This window comes from Saccopteryx leptura, chromosome 3, assembly GCF_036850995.1.
Source record: "Saccopteryx leptura isolate mSacLep1 chromosome 3, mSacLep1_pri_phased_curated, whole genome shotgun sequence".
NCBI lineage: Eukaryota > Metazoa > Chordata > Mammalia > Chiroptera > Emballonuridae > Saccopteryx > Saccopteryx leptura.
In genome coordinates, this window is record NC_089505.1 from 185,941,164 (window position 1) to 185,957,764 (window position 16,601).

Genomic DNA, 16,601 nt, shown 5'->3' on the forward strand with positions numbered 1-16,601 from the left:
ATTATGCTAAGTGAAATAAGCCAGGCAGAGAAAGACAAATATCATATGATCTCACTTATATGTGGAATCTGATGAACAAAGTGTACTGAAGAATGGAATAGAGGCAGAGGTGGGGTCACAGGGAGCAGAAAGACAGCTGTCAGAGGGAAGGGGGATGAAGGGATGGGATCAGAGAAGATAAAGGGATTAGTGAAATTATACATACATAACACAGAGACAGAGATAACAGGACAACAAATCCCAGAGGGAAGGGGAGGGAATTGGGGAAGGGGGCAATGGGAAGGTAATGGGAAACATGGGCATGGAGGTGAGGGAGTTATATTGAGTGGGACACTTGAGTCCATGTTAACACAATAAATTAAAATTTATTTTAAAATTTTTAAAAAAGAAACTTTGCAACTGTATAAGTCCATTTACCTCCTCAATACCAACCAGGTTTTTATGCTATAGTTATCATATATATTAAAGATACATAATCCCTATATGATATATTATAATTGTATAATCTTATACTTTATAACTTTTTAAAGCAGTCATGTATTGTATAGAAATTAAAAGAAAAAAAACAGTACTGTATATTTGCTGATGATAGAGTTTCACTTTAAAAAGTATCTGAAAATGCTTTAATTTTGCCCCATTTTTGAAGGCTATTTTTGCTGAATTCAGAATTCTGGATTAAAGTTTTTATTTTAACACTTTTAAAAAAAGAATTAATACTTCAGGTCATTTTAATCAGTTTCTGATATATGCAGTTTTCTGAAAGCGCTTCAACATTGTGGCCATGACTAATAATGACAAGAATATGAACTATATCCTTCATATACCTATTAGAACCAAAACATTACTGAAGTGCTTTACCATCTAAAGTATTTAGGAAGCTTTAAATAAAAAATAAATTTGCCTATTTCACTGAAATTGAGCATCCCCCTTTTCAGGCATTAAACTTCAAACTTATTGATTTCATGGCAATATTTTAAAATGAGTGCTAGTACTCACTAGATGACTACATGATAAGTGTCTTAAAATTTTAAGAAAAGGCATTAAATTTTTCACAGTATTTGTGTTTCATTCTCAGTGTAATAAAAATATGCCAACCTTTTAATAATGAATAGATTCTCAGTTTGATTTATATACATGGATTAAATGTCATATTTGAAAAGTTGTTATTATATTCATATTGGATTTCCCTTCAGTAAAACAAAAATAGTGCCCTTCTACTGTCATAAAAATGATATCTTGCCACACTGATGTATAAATATTAACTGATTGGTATACTTCTTAAAATTCTGTGGATATATGAAGTAGACTGCTGGCATGTGGGTTTGTTTAAGTGAGGATTTCTCTGGAGTTTCTGAGAGCCCATGTATGCCTTCCATATATCATGGCTCCAGCAAGGAACAGGCGAACCAGACCTCATTCTAATGATGCCAAATTTACATACTGAATTCTGAAAGGTTAAAGTCTATTGTTGCTGCTTTTTCCCCACTGGAAAAAAAAGGACAATTCATTGTCACCAGTTCTTCATGAGCCCTTGTATTAATTTTCTAGGGCTGTCATAGCAAAGTGCCACAAACTGTGTGGCTTAAATGACAGAAAATTATTTTCTCTCAGTTTTGGAGGCTGGATGTCCAAGATCAAAGGATCATCTGGGTTGCTTTCTTCTGAAGCTTCCCTCCTCTGTCTCCTTGTGTCTTAACATGATCTTCCTTCCATTTGTATTCCTTCTGTGTATGTTTTAATTTTTTTCATCTTCTAACACCAGTCATATTGGATTAGAGGCCACACTAATGACCTTAATTATTATTCATATTAACTTAATTACCTCTTTAAAGACCTTACCTTCAAATACAGTCATATTTTAAGGTATTAGGATTTAAGACTTTAGCATATGAATTGGGGGGGAACACAATTAATTTTATAATGTCCCCTTGTCTATTCACTTCCACCTCCTCTATCTATCTTTTTATATGCACAAAGTGTAACTAAAGGACAAGTCATCTTATCCTTGCTCCATCACCACAGAACCAGTACACATAGATTAGGACTGAGTGGAACATGAGTGTCTTTAATCATATTGCCAGCAACCTGAAAAGGCAGTGAGTGAAATTCAGGTTCAAATAACTTTCTTAACACTCTTATGGTGCTGACTCTTTTTATAGAGTTCAGGAGCTGTTATTATGGTACAAGGAGCAAAGTCTGTGAAGTTAGTCACATAGACAAGGAGGTAGTGAGATGCTCTCTTCCTGAGATAATGGACCATCTGTCTTTGCATTCCTTTTATGACAGAGTGGTTTAGGCTGTCCATCTCCTTTCTCAATCTTCGGGCTCCTCCTAAGTGCTTTCCAGGGCTGGGGTCCTCTAAGATGCTTCTAAGGAAGCTTCCCAGACCCTTCTGCAAAGATAAACTTGTTGCCCTATTTCAAACAGGAAGGTCAGGGAGCCATAAGAGAGACTAGAGAGCAAATGTACCAACTCATTATTTCTTTACCCTTACCTAATTTCCTATTGATTATAACTAAAAGCTACTATTACTGAAGCCAAATTTTTAACTCTTGAGTTACCTTAATAATGTCACAGAGTAGCCAAGTGGCTTTTGCATGATCCAAAGCTAAATTTAGAAATTAAAAAAATAATAATTTTTTCTTAAAGCATACATGGTTTAGTTTGCAGAAGCTACCCAAACAATATGAGATGGCCCTGACTTTGGTTCTCCAACTCTCAACAAATAAATTCTTTTTCTTTTTTTTCTTTTTTTTTCTTCTCTGCACCTTTCGGAAGTTGGAAACGGGGAGGCAGTCAGACAGACTCCCGCATGCACTAGCGCCTGAGGCAGAGGCCACAGAGCCATCCCCAGCACCCAGGCCAACCTTGCTCCAATGGAGCCTTGGCACAGGAGGGGAAGAGAGAGACAGAGAGGAAGGAGAGGGGGAGGGGTGGAGAAGCAGATGGGCGCCTCTCCTGTGTGCCCTGGCCGGGAATCAAACCCGGGACTCCTGCACACCAGGCCGACGCTCTACCACTGAGCCAACCGGCCAGGGCCAAATAAATTCTTTAATTATCTATTTCTCCAGAACAAACTACTCCCAAATTAATGTCCTGAAACATTTTACTATATCTCCCAATTAATGAATTGAAATATGAGGCATGACTCATATACTTCACATTGCAGAAGCAGGAGCCAACCCAGTGCTATGTAGCTGGTTCCTAAGCTGGCCTGGAGTGTTCCAGGTGGCTTTACCCACATGTCCTACACTTTAGCAAGCACAAAACGGAAGGCTAGTCTCAGCTCAGGCTCTCTCTCTCTCTTGTGTAGTCACAGTACCTCACCTTCTGATTTCTCCAACAGGGTAGTTGAATTTTTCACATGGCAACTCAGGGCTCTAAGAGCAAGGTTTCCAATAAAATAGGACAGGAAGTTTTCAGTCTTTTTTTTTTTTTTGTCTTTTTTTTCTTTTCTTTTTCTGAAGTTGGAAATGGGGAAGCAGTCACACAGACTCCTGCATGCGCTTGACCGGGATCCACCCGGCATGCCCACCAGGGGGCGATGCTCTGCCCATTGGGGCATTGCTCTGTTGTAATCAGAGCCATTCTAGCGCCTGAGGCAGAGGCCATAGAGCCACCCCCAGCACCCAAGCCAACTTTGCTCCAATGGAGCCCTGGCTGCAGGAGAGACAGAGGAAGGAGAGGGGGAGGGGTGGAGAAGCAGATGGGTGCTTCTCTTGTGTGCCCTGGCCGGGAATTGAACCAAGGATTCCTGCACACCAGGCCAACGCTCTACCACTGAGCCAACCAGCCAGGGCAGCTTTCAGTCTTTTAACACTGAAACTTACACCCAGAAATCGCATGATTTCTTGTAGTACAATAGACTAATTATAGTCTATTAGTCAAGTAATCACAGTCTCCTATCCCCTCAAATTCCAGGGAAGGAAACTTAGATTTCACTCTTTGGTGGTAGGAGAAAAGAATCTATAGCCATCTTTAATCAACCACAATAGGTTATTAGTAACTTAATGAACAACAATATGCAAAATATAGCCCTGGCTGGCCGGTTGGCTCAGCAGTGGAGCGTTGGCCAGGTGTGTGGAAGTCCCGGGTTCGATTGCCAGCCAGGGCACACAGGAGAAGCGCCTATCTGCTTCTCCACCCTTCCCCCTCACCTTTCTGTCTATCTCTCTCTTCCCTTTCCACAGCCAAGGCTCCATAGGAGGAAAGTTGGCTCAGGTGCTGAGGATGGCTCCATGGCCTCTACCTCAGGCTCTAGAATGGCTCTGGTTAGAGCAGAGCCACACTCCAGATGGGCCGAGCATCACCCCCTGTTGAGCATGCTGGGTGGATCCCAATTGGGAGCATGCTGGAGTCTGTTTGTCTGCCTCCCCCTGCTTCTCACTTCAGAAAAATACAAAAAAAAATATGCAAAATATATTATGTAATACAAAAATTTATTTGCCATGAATGTTGGTTGCAGTGATCATTGACTAGCCTAGCAACTTCTATGTGAATTAACACTAAACATAAAGATTTACAATAACTCAAGCAAGATAATATAAATTCAAAAACTATATTTGCCAAGTTTTTATGTATTTGACTCTTGTATTGCATGTATTTTTTAAGTTTGAAGTGCTTATTTATTTATTTATTAAACTTACTTCTCAATTGTACAGTGAATGAATAATTTAACCAACCTAGGTTAGATGGCAATGACTAATAAAAGGAACTTTAGCATGGGTCCTGACCAGTTGGCTCAGTGGATGAAGTTTTGACCTGGTGTGCTAGAAGTTGCAGGTTTGACTCCCAGTCAGTATGCAGGAGAAGAAATCAATGAGGACATACCTAAATAGAACAACTAAGTTCAAAAATGAGTTGATGCTTCTTATCCTCTCTCTTGCTCTCAAATCAATGTAAAAACTTTTTAAAAAAGGAATTTCAGTATGTATTATAGTTTTAATGTGATTCTAGAACAGGATTGCTTGCATTTAAAACTAGACAATTTACATATATACTGTATATATGTTTGTGTGAGTGTGTGTTCTCTGATTATATTAATAAAGAGCTTATAGTTGTCTTATATCATCAGAAAAACCAATACAGCTCTTTTCACTTAGAAATATAAAAATCATCTGGAGAAGTTTTTGCTTGGTTTTTAAAATAATCCAGGTCAAAGTTAGTTTCAAAAGGTTCATTTGAAGAGGTCCCTGTACATGCCCAAGTACTTTGAAAATCTCAGAGGGCATAACAGAAGACTTTTATCCACTTTTCCACTTGAGGACAAACTTTGTTGGGTTTGCTCATGTCCAAAATCTCTTATTGGTTTTAGAAAAGAACAAACATAAGATATAAAGATATGTGTAAATATTGTTCTCAATTGCTCATTTTTCTTCTTTAAAACTATATAATCATGGACATGTTACAAACAGAAATAGTAAAAATATACTTTAGTTAACCAAAACTTCATTTAAAATATATATTCTTTTGTTTATGCTTTATTTTTTAAAGCTGGTTTGTTCTTAGTTTTAAAATATTTTAGTCCTTGCAGTATGAGGGACTGAGCGGCACTGCAGCACTCACTCTGGACCACTGCCCTGTCAGCAGGGACACGAGAGAGTCAGTGAGGGATTCTTGTGATGACTGTTTCATGCTTGAGATAACAGAAGCACAGAGGGACTGGGGTGCTGCTCTAAGTCACGTTGCTAACTCGATTTTGAACCAGACTTCAAATCAGGATGAAGAGCATACACTTATCCACCATTTGACCATGTCTTGGCCTCTAGTATTTGTTCTTTATATTTAAATCGACATAAAGAAAGTTTCTATGATAGCATTTACAAAAGATGTTATTAGTAATTAAAACTCAAAACTCAGTCCATGTTCCTTATCCAAAGAAAAAGCCTTATTCAGTTACAAATAAGTTAAGAGCAGACTAAAGAAATCCTCAAGATGGACACAATTTAGTGTAAGGCAAATTATTTTTTTGCCTTTAAACTAGCCTTCATAAATATTTTTCATTCACACACTGACATATGATACAAATACCAGTTGTACTTATCAAATAAAATGGGGTTAAGTGTCATCAAAATGAAGTTTTTTGTGATTTTGTTTTGTTTTGTTTTGTTTTTTTAAGTGGCACAGACACTCGATTCAAGACATGGTTTTATTTTCTTTGTGGCATAGGGTAATGTAAAAAATGAGATATGTTACTTTAAATTGAAAGAAACCACGATTTTAAAGGGATCATTAGAGAAACTATTACAGAATGCTACATCTTTCCAGAAATAAAAACTCTGTTATGTCAGCAAATTTGGAGTCAGCATGGGTTACCTGCTCCACACAGAGTACCTTGGTCATGTTTGTTAGATCTGCCTGAAGCTTGGCCCAACTTGAACACATGGCCTTTCAGAATTTTTTAAAAATGTGTTAATCAATGTTGTTTTTCTTAATTTTGCTGGTTTTGCTTCTTTATTATTTAAGTCTTGTTTTAAGTTGACTAACTCTTGTACCTGATGAAAAGAAAAATTATAAACCTAGCAGTTCTATCTAATAATTAACACAAGTGTCTTTAATTCAGATACCATTGTCAAAGTTCAGTAATAATATTTTAAAATGTCATCCCCAAAAAAGATGATCATGCAATACAATTATAAGACAATAGTCATCACAATTCTTAATTTATGATTTTATATTATTTTAAAGTGTTTTTTACATTTTCTTTTTCAGTCTTCTATTAGCTCTAAAAAATCTGTTTAGTTATTCATATTAATGCATTAGAAACCAAATACAACTGAAGAAAAGGTCAAATCTTTTACCAAACATGAAAAGGATCTGAGTAATTTTCTTGTACTTCCCTAATTTAATGTCTTCCTCTAGTAATGTTTGTTATGACATTTTACCTTCCTAATTGTAAACAAAAGGACTTTCACATATACATACATGGTTTAAATTAGTGATTTCCAAGCTGTGGTGTACATGTCCTGAAAAAGTATAGAGCTTTAGGCTTAATACATAATTTAACTTTGAGTTTTTATTGAGTAAGTTAGCTGGAGAATAATCATTTAATTATGCAAATTATATAGTCATTTATTCTTTTTTTTTTTTTTTTTTGCTATTTGACTGCTCTTAATTGTCTAATAGTTTATTAAAATTGAATAGAAAAGACATACTTCTATTTAATATCCATTTTTAAAATTATAAAAAATTTCAAACATAGAAATTTCAAAAGAATAATATAAGATGTCATTAGGTCTTCTGTTCTTCCCTGTTCTTGAAAGATATCCTTTGTTAGTTCTTTCAGCAAATTTCTGTAAAAGGTGTATTTGTTATGGGTTGAATTGTGTGTATTCCCTAAAAGACATATTGAAATCTTATTCCGATATCTCAGAATGTAAACTGATTTCAAAATAGGATCTCTGCAGATTTAATCAAGTTAAAATGAGGTCATTAGGGTGGACCTTAAATTCAACTGACAAGTGTCCCTAAAAAGGGGAACATTTGAATACAGAGACAAGCAGACAGAGGAAAAATGACATGAAGACACACAGGAATAGTGCTATGTGAAGCTGGAGAACTGGAATGATGCTTCTACAACCCAAGGAGCCTGTGGCTACCAGGCGCTAGGAGAGACACACAGATGGTTCTTTCCAAGCATGTTCAGAATATGGCCCTGCCAACATCGTGATTTCAGACTTCTGACCTCCAGAATGGTAAAACAATACTCTTCTTTGCTTTAAGCCACTAAGTTTGTGGTACTTTGTTATGGCAGCTTTAGAAAACTAATGCAATATTCTTAATGAAAAGTGTTTCTCTCCATTTGGAACACCCTTCCCCAACTCTTGAATGATAGTTTAAAGATTTTTCTTTAATTAATTTCTCCCTGAATTTTAAATATATTTTTCAATTGTCTTCAGCTGATATCTGCAATTTCACTACAATGTGTCCAGATGTGGATTGATTTTACTTTGTCCTGCTCAGAATGTCTACTCCCTTAGTTAGAATGTGTGTTTTCTGGACAGCCTGGGGAACGAATGGTTGCTATTTCTTCATGTAATATTTATTCCCTTATTTGCCATATTCTCTGCTTCTGGAAATTTTATAAGCTGCATGTTATACCTTCTCCTCTGTGTCTTCAAATCACTTCACTTTTTCTATCACTTTCTCTCTTAGTGCTATAGTCTAAGAAATTTCCTCAGATCTGACTTCCAATTTATTAGTTCTCTATTTAGAGGGTCTCATCCACATACTATATCTTTTGAATTTTTAATTTCAACTACTATATTTTTCCATTACAGAAATTTAATTTCATATTATTAGAAGAAATACAGTTTTAAGAAAATCTCTATAGATAGAAAGTTCTTGTTATTTCCGTCTATTGCTCTAAGGGTGGGCTGACATTTTTGCCTAGTCTCCTTTTTAGACTAATCTTGAATACCTGAGAATTATGCAGAAGACTTTTTTCAACACTCCATACAAATGGGCCTGAAGCTTCATATTCTAACTTCTCACTGAAATCCGAAAGTTTATTTTAACAAGATGGGTAAACTCTCTGCCCTCTCCCAAGTAGCCACAACTCAGTTTACCTATTCGTTGTCTGCTTTTTAATTTCCTCTTAATTTCTGGTACCCTAGGAATTTCTTTCTTTCTAGATTGTTAATCAATTTATCTAAAAGCATTTTGCTTTATCCAATCATTTATCTAATAGCACTTAGATTGTTTCCATAGGTTGGCCATTATGAATAATGCAGCAATGAACATAGGATTACATCTATCTTCATGAATAAATGTTTTCAAATTTTTCAGGTAGATAACTGAAAGCGGGGATCCTGAGTCATATGGAAACTATTCTTAATTTTTTGAAGAGCCTTCATACTGTTTTTCCATAGTGATTGTATCAGTTTACATTTCCAGCAGCAATGAATGAGGGCCCCTTTATCTCCACAGCCTCTCCAGGAATTGTTTGTACCTATCTGGCTGATAACAGCCATTCTAAGAGGTGTAAGGTACATTCTCCTTACAATTAGTGAAGATGAGTCTCTTTTCAGGTCTGTTGGTCATTTGTATTTCCACTTAGAAGAAGTGTCTGTTCAAGCCCTTTGCCCATTTTTTATTACATTGTTTGTTTGGTGTTTAGTTGTATAAGTTCTTTATATATTTTGGATATTAACCCCTTGTCAAGACTATTTATTGTTTGTAAAAATTTTTTCCCATTTGTTTTGCTGCCATTTTGTTTTGTTGGTGGTATCTCTTGCTGTGCAGAAGTTTTTTAATTTGATATAGTTCCATTTATTTATGTTTGCCTTTATCTCCCTTGTCTTTGGGGTCAACTTCCTCAAATCCTCTCTAAGATCAAGAATCATAAGTTTAATACCTATGTTCTCTTCTACATAATTTATTGTTTCAGGTCTTATATTGAGGTTTCTGATCCATTTTGAGTTAATATTTGTACATGGGGACAAACTGTAGTTTAGTCTGATTATTTTGCATGCAGTTTTCTAATTTTCCCAGAACCATTTATGGAAGAATTTCTCCAATGTATGTTTTTGGCTCCTTTGTCAAAAATTATTTGCCCATAGATATATGGGTTTCTTTTGGAGCTCTCAATTCTATTACATTTGGCTGTGTCTTTGTGGTACATATGTAAACTGAAATACTATTCAGCCATAAGGAAATATAAAATACAGTTGTTTACAACATGGATGGATCTTGAGACAATCATGCTAAGCAAAATAAGTTATACAGAAAAAGGTAGGAACCATATGATTTTATTGATATGTGGGATACAAAACAGAAAGCAACAAATGAACAAATAAAAAAAATAAACAAAAATTCAAAGACACAGACAACAGTATGGTGGTCACCAGAGGGAAGAGTAGTGGGGGAGGGCCATAAAGGGTAAACAGGGTCAAATATATGGTGAGAGAGAAGATTTGACTTTGGGTGGTTGACACATAATGTAATATAGATGACATACCATAGAATTGTAGGTTTGAAACCTATATAATCTTATTATATTTGTTATATGTGCTGCCTCTCTCAAGAAATTTCTCAAACCCTACAAGCAATCTTTTAACCTTAGCCTTCAAGTGTTTTCTTTCTAGCCCAGCACAATGCCAAAGGAAAGCCACCCCTGATGCCATAATATTGTACTCTTATTCCAAGGTTCATTAGCAATATAATCTTTCAGGTGTGTAATACAAATATTTCTTCAGCAGACTTAGTGCTTCTTCTGGAATTAGGACTTAACTTTTCATTTGGACAATATTTTCTCTGTTCCTTCTCTTTGCATAGGAATAAACAACACCTCTTCCCAGTTAAGCATTTCTAGAATGCTGTGAACTCCCAAACAATTCTGTGAAGCTTATTTCTCCTACTCATGAGCTAAGACTACAATTGAAGTTGTCTTATACCTGTATTTTAAATGTAATGATGTTTATATCTGAAATCTCTTTATATCAATTATATACACAATGTATACAGATGAGTTTTTGTGTATCTATTTCTATTATTAAAAAATTGCATTACTTGAAAAGTTGTTGTTTGAAGTGTCAGTCTAGCACAAACTGCTAGCAGAGTGACTGGCAGGCAGAATTGTATGGTTAGTGAAAAACTTGCTATTATTGGGTAGAGCCCAATGGAATGAACAAGACTTTGAGCAACAGCATTTTTATTCTGAAATCAAACAGCCTCAGATGACTTCTCTTTCCTGTCAAGTTCTGGAGGCTTTGGTGCTTTTTTTGTATTTTTGTTGTTGTCCCATGTTTTGTACTTTTCTTAGACACGCTGAATGTGAAATAGCCTAGTATATTTCTTAAGGGACCCAAGATTTTGCTAGGAGATACCAAGGGGTAGATATAATTCAGTGACATTTTGTCAGGCTGTTAAAAAGTAAATTTTCCTTGACTGTAACAGGAGGTAATTATTTTTGTTTGTTTACTTCTGACACCGGGGAAGAAAATTTGGGGTTGTTATTTCAACTATTCCAAGATATTTTTTGTTCTGTTTTGCAGGAAGGGAAAAAGCGTTTTACTCCTGGAGGAATAACCACCCTCTGCTTTCCTCCTACAAACAATGCACTTTTTAACATGGTGAACAGTTTTGCAACCTGTCTCTCTTTTTTTATATATATAATTTTATTTTGTTATAGTTTAGGCTCATTCAAATCTGAAGTGCTATGGCCTGGGGCTAGACTAGCAGGAGTGAACTCTTTTTCCCTGGCCAGGAAAGAGTATGCCAGTGTTCCATCCCTCTCGCCTGTTTTGATGCACCTTCCTTGAACAAAATAGGTTCATAATGCGATCCAAGGCTATTTATCTCCACCTCTATAATACCTTTAAAGTGCTGTCCAAGGCAATTTGCTGTGGAGGAAGTTAGCCGTTTCATATAAAAACAGTCTAACCTGTAATCGAGCTAAATATTTCTACTGGAATCTTTATATACTTAGACTAAATGTCTTGCTGTTATTTCAGATAGGTATGCACTATGTGTTTCAGAGGAGTTCAACTTCCTGCCTTGATAGCTACATGTCGTGCTGTGGCATCCAACTGGGTGGATTTGAAAATGAGGGTGGGAGGCAACTTCAATTTCTTAATGATTTTTCCCTTCTTCCTGAATAGACCTCTTCATCCTCCTGGCATCTGAGCCGAGCACACTCTGTTAGGAAGACTCAACAGCATACATGGAGTAGCCTCAAAACAAACACAGCCCTAGAGGCTGCTTCTGTGCTCACAGTTCACATTGCAGTGAAGGGAGACAGGGAGGGACATCTAAACCATTAATAATAATAAAAAAATGCTTATAGCATCTTTCATGTATAATATTCATTTATGTAGATAGTTCTAGAAAACAAGCTCTTTGAATAATATTTAGGTAGTATAGCTCCTATACTTTAAAATTTTAAGAACTTGCCTGACCAGGCGGTGGCGCAATGGATGGAGCATTGGACTGGGATGCGAAGGACCCAGGTTCGAGACCCCGAGGTCACCAGCTTGAGCGCGGGCTTATCTGGTTTGAGCAAAAGCTCACCAGCTTGGACCCAAGGTCGCTGGCTCAACCAAGGGGTTACTCAGTCTACTATAGCCCCACGGTCAAGGCACATATGAGAAAGCAATCAATGAACAACTAAGGTGCCACAACGAAAAACTGATGATTGACGCTTCTCATCTCCCTTCATTCCTGTCTGTCCCTATCTATCCCTCTCTCTGACTCTCTCTCTGTCCCTGTAAAAAATAAAAATAATAAAAAAATGCAATTAAAAAATTTTTAAGAACTTGACTTAAAATGCACCAAAGTGTCTATTGCTGATTCAGCAGTGATTGGGCTTTTTAAAAATTATTCACTAAAACCTTAGCTAGCACCTTATTCCTGGAATTTCTCTGAGGTAAATGGTGAGAGCCAAAAACTCAGCTTAGGGGCTGAACTATGCCTATTGCACCCTTGATACCTGTCCTAAAAGTGTCGCCCTGTAGAAGCGATGAGCTCCCCAGGGGAAAAGCCCTCTCTATGTCCACTCCTGCTAACACCTCTCACATGCATCTCACACTTCTTAACAAGGCCTTTGGGATGACTCATTAGAGAAAAGAAAATTGTTAACCTACATTGTTCTCAAGCAAGGTTAATTCAAAAGTTATCTGAAATATGAGCATTTGCCATATCTATTAAAATGCAAGTCCACTGGGTAAGGATTTATGGGCTTCACAATCAAAGAGATAGAATAATTATAAAAGTAATAATAAAACAAGCTTCTGGATTCTTGCTATGTGTTGGTGCTGTGTATTTCTGCAAGTGTTATCTCAGTCAGTCTTTACAATGGCACTGGTAGACAGATATTATCCCCATTTCACAGATGAGCCAACTGAGGCTTGTTTCCTCAGTGATTCTTTTCAGCCCAGGAGACCTTTTCCTTTAGGAAGAATTCTTTCTCAGGAAGAGTTCAAGTCTCTGTTTCAAAAAGACTTCTGGTGTCACCACCACCATCACCATCATTACCAATTCAATGAACTATATCAAAACCTGGCAATGAATATAGTTTAGGGTTAAGCTGTGGCTTTCAATAAATGTCTACTTAGTGTATGGCTACCAACAGCATGCCGTCTTTGTTTTAACCCCTACCAACTTTCAAAAGCAAAATACCATCACTGTCCTCAAAAAGTCTTGGAAGTCTAAAAAGTAAAGGTGATGATAAATAGAGATTAAAATTCTGTTTTCTTATCAAATATTGGAGGTAAGTGATGACTTTTTAGGTTTGTAGTTTTTAAACCTACTTTACAAAGTTGCTTGTTTTTACAGTTACACTTCCATTTTAATTTCAATTGGTCATTAGTGGCCAGAATAAATGTGGTACATTATCTAAGGAATACATTCATGTGGATAATATATTGCCACCCTTAATGAAATACCACATACAAAAATTAATTCAAAGAATAAACTCCAACGCAAGACCTAAGGGGAAGTAGGAAAGAAAGCACACTTCCATCTATTTTAGAGAGAAACTGTCTTCCTAAAAACCACTTTGTGATACCTATATTGACTCTTTTAGTGTCTGTTTTAGTCATTGAAATTAATAGTGTGAAAGGCAGTTCTATTATCTGTGAGCAGTCTGTGCCCAGCATCCAATGCAGCAGCATGCAATGAGGGTCTGGGACTCTCCCCACCCCTTTTTTTCTTTTCCCTGGGCTGGAATTCCCTGGAAGGTACCAGCTGTCCAGTGCTGATACCCCACAGAAACAAGCTCTCCCTCTCTGCTTCTACAGGTAACCTGATGATCTCCTACCTCTACTTCTTATCCCTGCATTCAGGACAACTCTCTAATCTTATCCACTGCCTCCTCCCTCCCCCAGCAGTGTCTTCTCTAATCCCTTTGCATGGTAAGCACACTGCCCTATATATTCAGAATAGAGTTTCTGTTTCCTCTTACCTCAAGCTTAGTTCTCACTTAAAATCGGTGTCCCTGATTGAAATACACACAAGCAAAACATACACAAAAATACACAAGTCAAAATACACGTTACATACAAAATACACATACATATTAGTGATCTTTTATCATGAAAATACTGAAAAGGTAAAAGCTATATGAAGAATCTATAATATATGTTCTGGATATACAAGGGTGGCATTTCTATTTCACACGGGACTTACAATTTCCATGTAAGATCTACAACACAGTGCTTGGCACAGAGGGGTGATTTTGAGTATTTGCTAAAGGAAGGAAGAAAGGAAAGAAGGGAGAGAAAGAAAGGAAGGAAATTATGTGTACTCATGTGAAGTTGTATATCTCAATCTACATGGATAGAGATGAAAAGGCAGAGAGATAGGGAGAGGAGAGAAGCTAAATAAAAAGTGATATGTGTCCAAAAATACTAGCTTACCACATAAAGGTTTTCATGGAAATACAGCCCCACATCATAAAAATTTCCATCATGCCTCACTGGGTGGGTTCTAGTCTTCATTTGGTTCGTTTGCCACCACGGCAAGACACAGCCATCCAGTTGGCTAAGCAGGGACACTCTGAGGAGGTAAGAGCCTTGGGGAGCCTTGTTCTTCAAGCCCCTTATGCATTTCACCTGTATTTGAAGAGGCTGAGGAGACTGAGGTTGTTCAACCTAAGGAAAAGACTGGGGTCTTGAATTGCACAGGAACTAGGTGAAACCACAAAATTAGCCACAATGCTTTCCTCAGAGAGAATGACTAGACAATTATTTTTAGTCAACCTTTAATTGTAAGGTATTAGGAATGATAACAGAGGGAGGACACAGTATATATAATTAGGGGCTCAAAAGAAAAAGCCTGCTAATTATGCAAGGGAAAGTTTAGGCAATTTTTAAGCATGGTATGTTAATGATCTGTGACATCAGATCATCTGTTAGAATAAAAAAGAATTAACAGGAAACCAACACTTTTAAAAACCATACTGCTTACTTAAGATACCTGGGATGGGTGAATATGAGCAGTAAGCTTCAAACTCCATGTTTGACTGGTAAGAGCCAAGGCATCTAACACTAATCACAGACCAAATGCCACATTGATGAGTAAAGTGCAAAGCAGGCCAGACTAACACCTCACCAAATTGAATACTTTGATTTGATTTAAATATGAAGTCAACTTGCCCCACAGACTTCAAAGGAGAGTTGAAAAACTAAAGTGGGGCCCTGGCTGGTTGGCTCAGCGGTGGAGCGTTGGCCTGGTGTGCGGGGGACCCAGGTTCGATTCCCGGCCAGGGCACCTAGGAGAAGCGCCCATTTGCTTCTCCACCCCCCCCCTCCTTCCTCTCTGTCTCTCTCTTCCCCTCCCGCAGCCAAGGCTCCATTGGAGCAAAGATGGCCCGGGTGCTGGGGATGGCTCCTTGGCCTCTGCCCCAGGCGCTAGAGTGGCTCTGGTTGCAGCAGAGCGACGCCCCGGAGGGGCAGAGCATCGCCCCCTGGTGGGCAGAGCATCGCCCCTGGTGGGCGTGCCGGGTAGATCCCGGTCGGGCACATGCGGGAGTCTGTCTGACTGTCTCTCCCCATTTCCAGCTTCAGAAAAATACAAAAAAGAAAAACTAAAGTGGGGTGCACAGCATTGGTACATGCTTCTACTTAAAACTCAGTCTAAATTACATGTGACTGAAGAATGTGACTCCAGGGTATTTTACATGATATTTGAGTTGCATAGCATACCTTCAGTGAGAGAAATAGGCCATTTTTATTTTTAATAAGTGCTATAAAATTTATACAAATTGATAAGATTTTTAATGGACCATTATTTCAGATTAAACAGAAATGAAACTGGGATTATTAATAACGCAAATGTCATTAAGTCATGTTTTCTATACTCACAACTCCCTAATAGCCTTCAGAATACTTTGACTTTGAGGATTTCTCTATTACATTGTACTTTAAGCCAAAATAATGTCATTTTTGAAAGCAGGTTACTCTCTTGGCTACCTGAGTTATAGCACCACTCATTAATAATCTATAGCCAACAGTAAGCACTTTTTAATCCTGCCTAGATGTATTTTGTGAAAGATAATATATATTTTCATATAAATAGTATATTTCTGGAATCAAATCACAGTTAAATAAACAGTAAACATTGTTAAACTTTTTTTTATTTTTCTCATACAAATCATACTGAAAGGTAATCAGAATAACAATTATTTTTGGTTTAATTAGAAAATCTTAATTAATAATAAAGATAACTTTAATATTTTGGTTTTCAAAATATTTTTTAAATTAACATCATGTTAAAAAAATAAGACAATCTCTTTAAACCTCAAGGCAGGATTATTGATGCAGGCAGACTGAGTTATTAAACACATTCTAAATTAAACACCTCTATGAATTTTATACTAAAATATATTGTGATAGTTTTGCATGCCAATGTGACATTTTGCATTTTAGATTCATCTTCTGTAGTAATTTTGAAGTGTCACCCAAAGATTTTGTCATTTACCAATGGAATTATTATGCATGGCCGCTTAGCCATCTCTTTGCTGGCTCTTGTGGTTGTCTCAAGTCAGCAAGCCATAAAAAAAATCTTTATCTCTCTGAAACACAGCAATTTGGAAGATAATCGAATAGTGACTAGGGGCACAAATGCCAGTCTGAGGAATTATACTACAATCTCTCTTGCATTTA

The 16,601-nt window shown here is 37.0% G+C and overlaps 1 protein-coding gene and 1 pseudogene across 1 annotated transcript in view; one reads left to right on the forward strand and one right to left on the reverse strand.

The window, feature by feature from the left end:
• The window catches only part of LOC136398384 (uncharacterized), a 212,904-nt gene that overhangs the window by 88,759 nt on the left and 107,544 nt on the right, over window positions 1-16,601 (reverse strand). The window lies entirely within an intron of this gene.
• LOC136397322 (presenilin-associated rhomboid-like protein, mitochondrial pseudogene) overlaps window positions 1-16,601 on the forward strand; it is a 45,948-nt pseudogene that overhangs the window by 15,377 nt on the left and 13,970 nt on the right.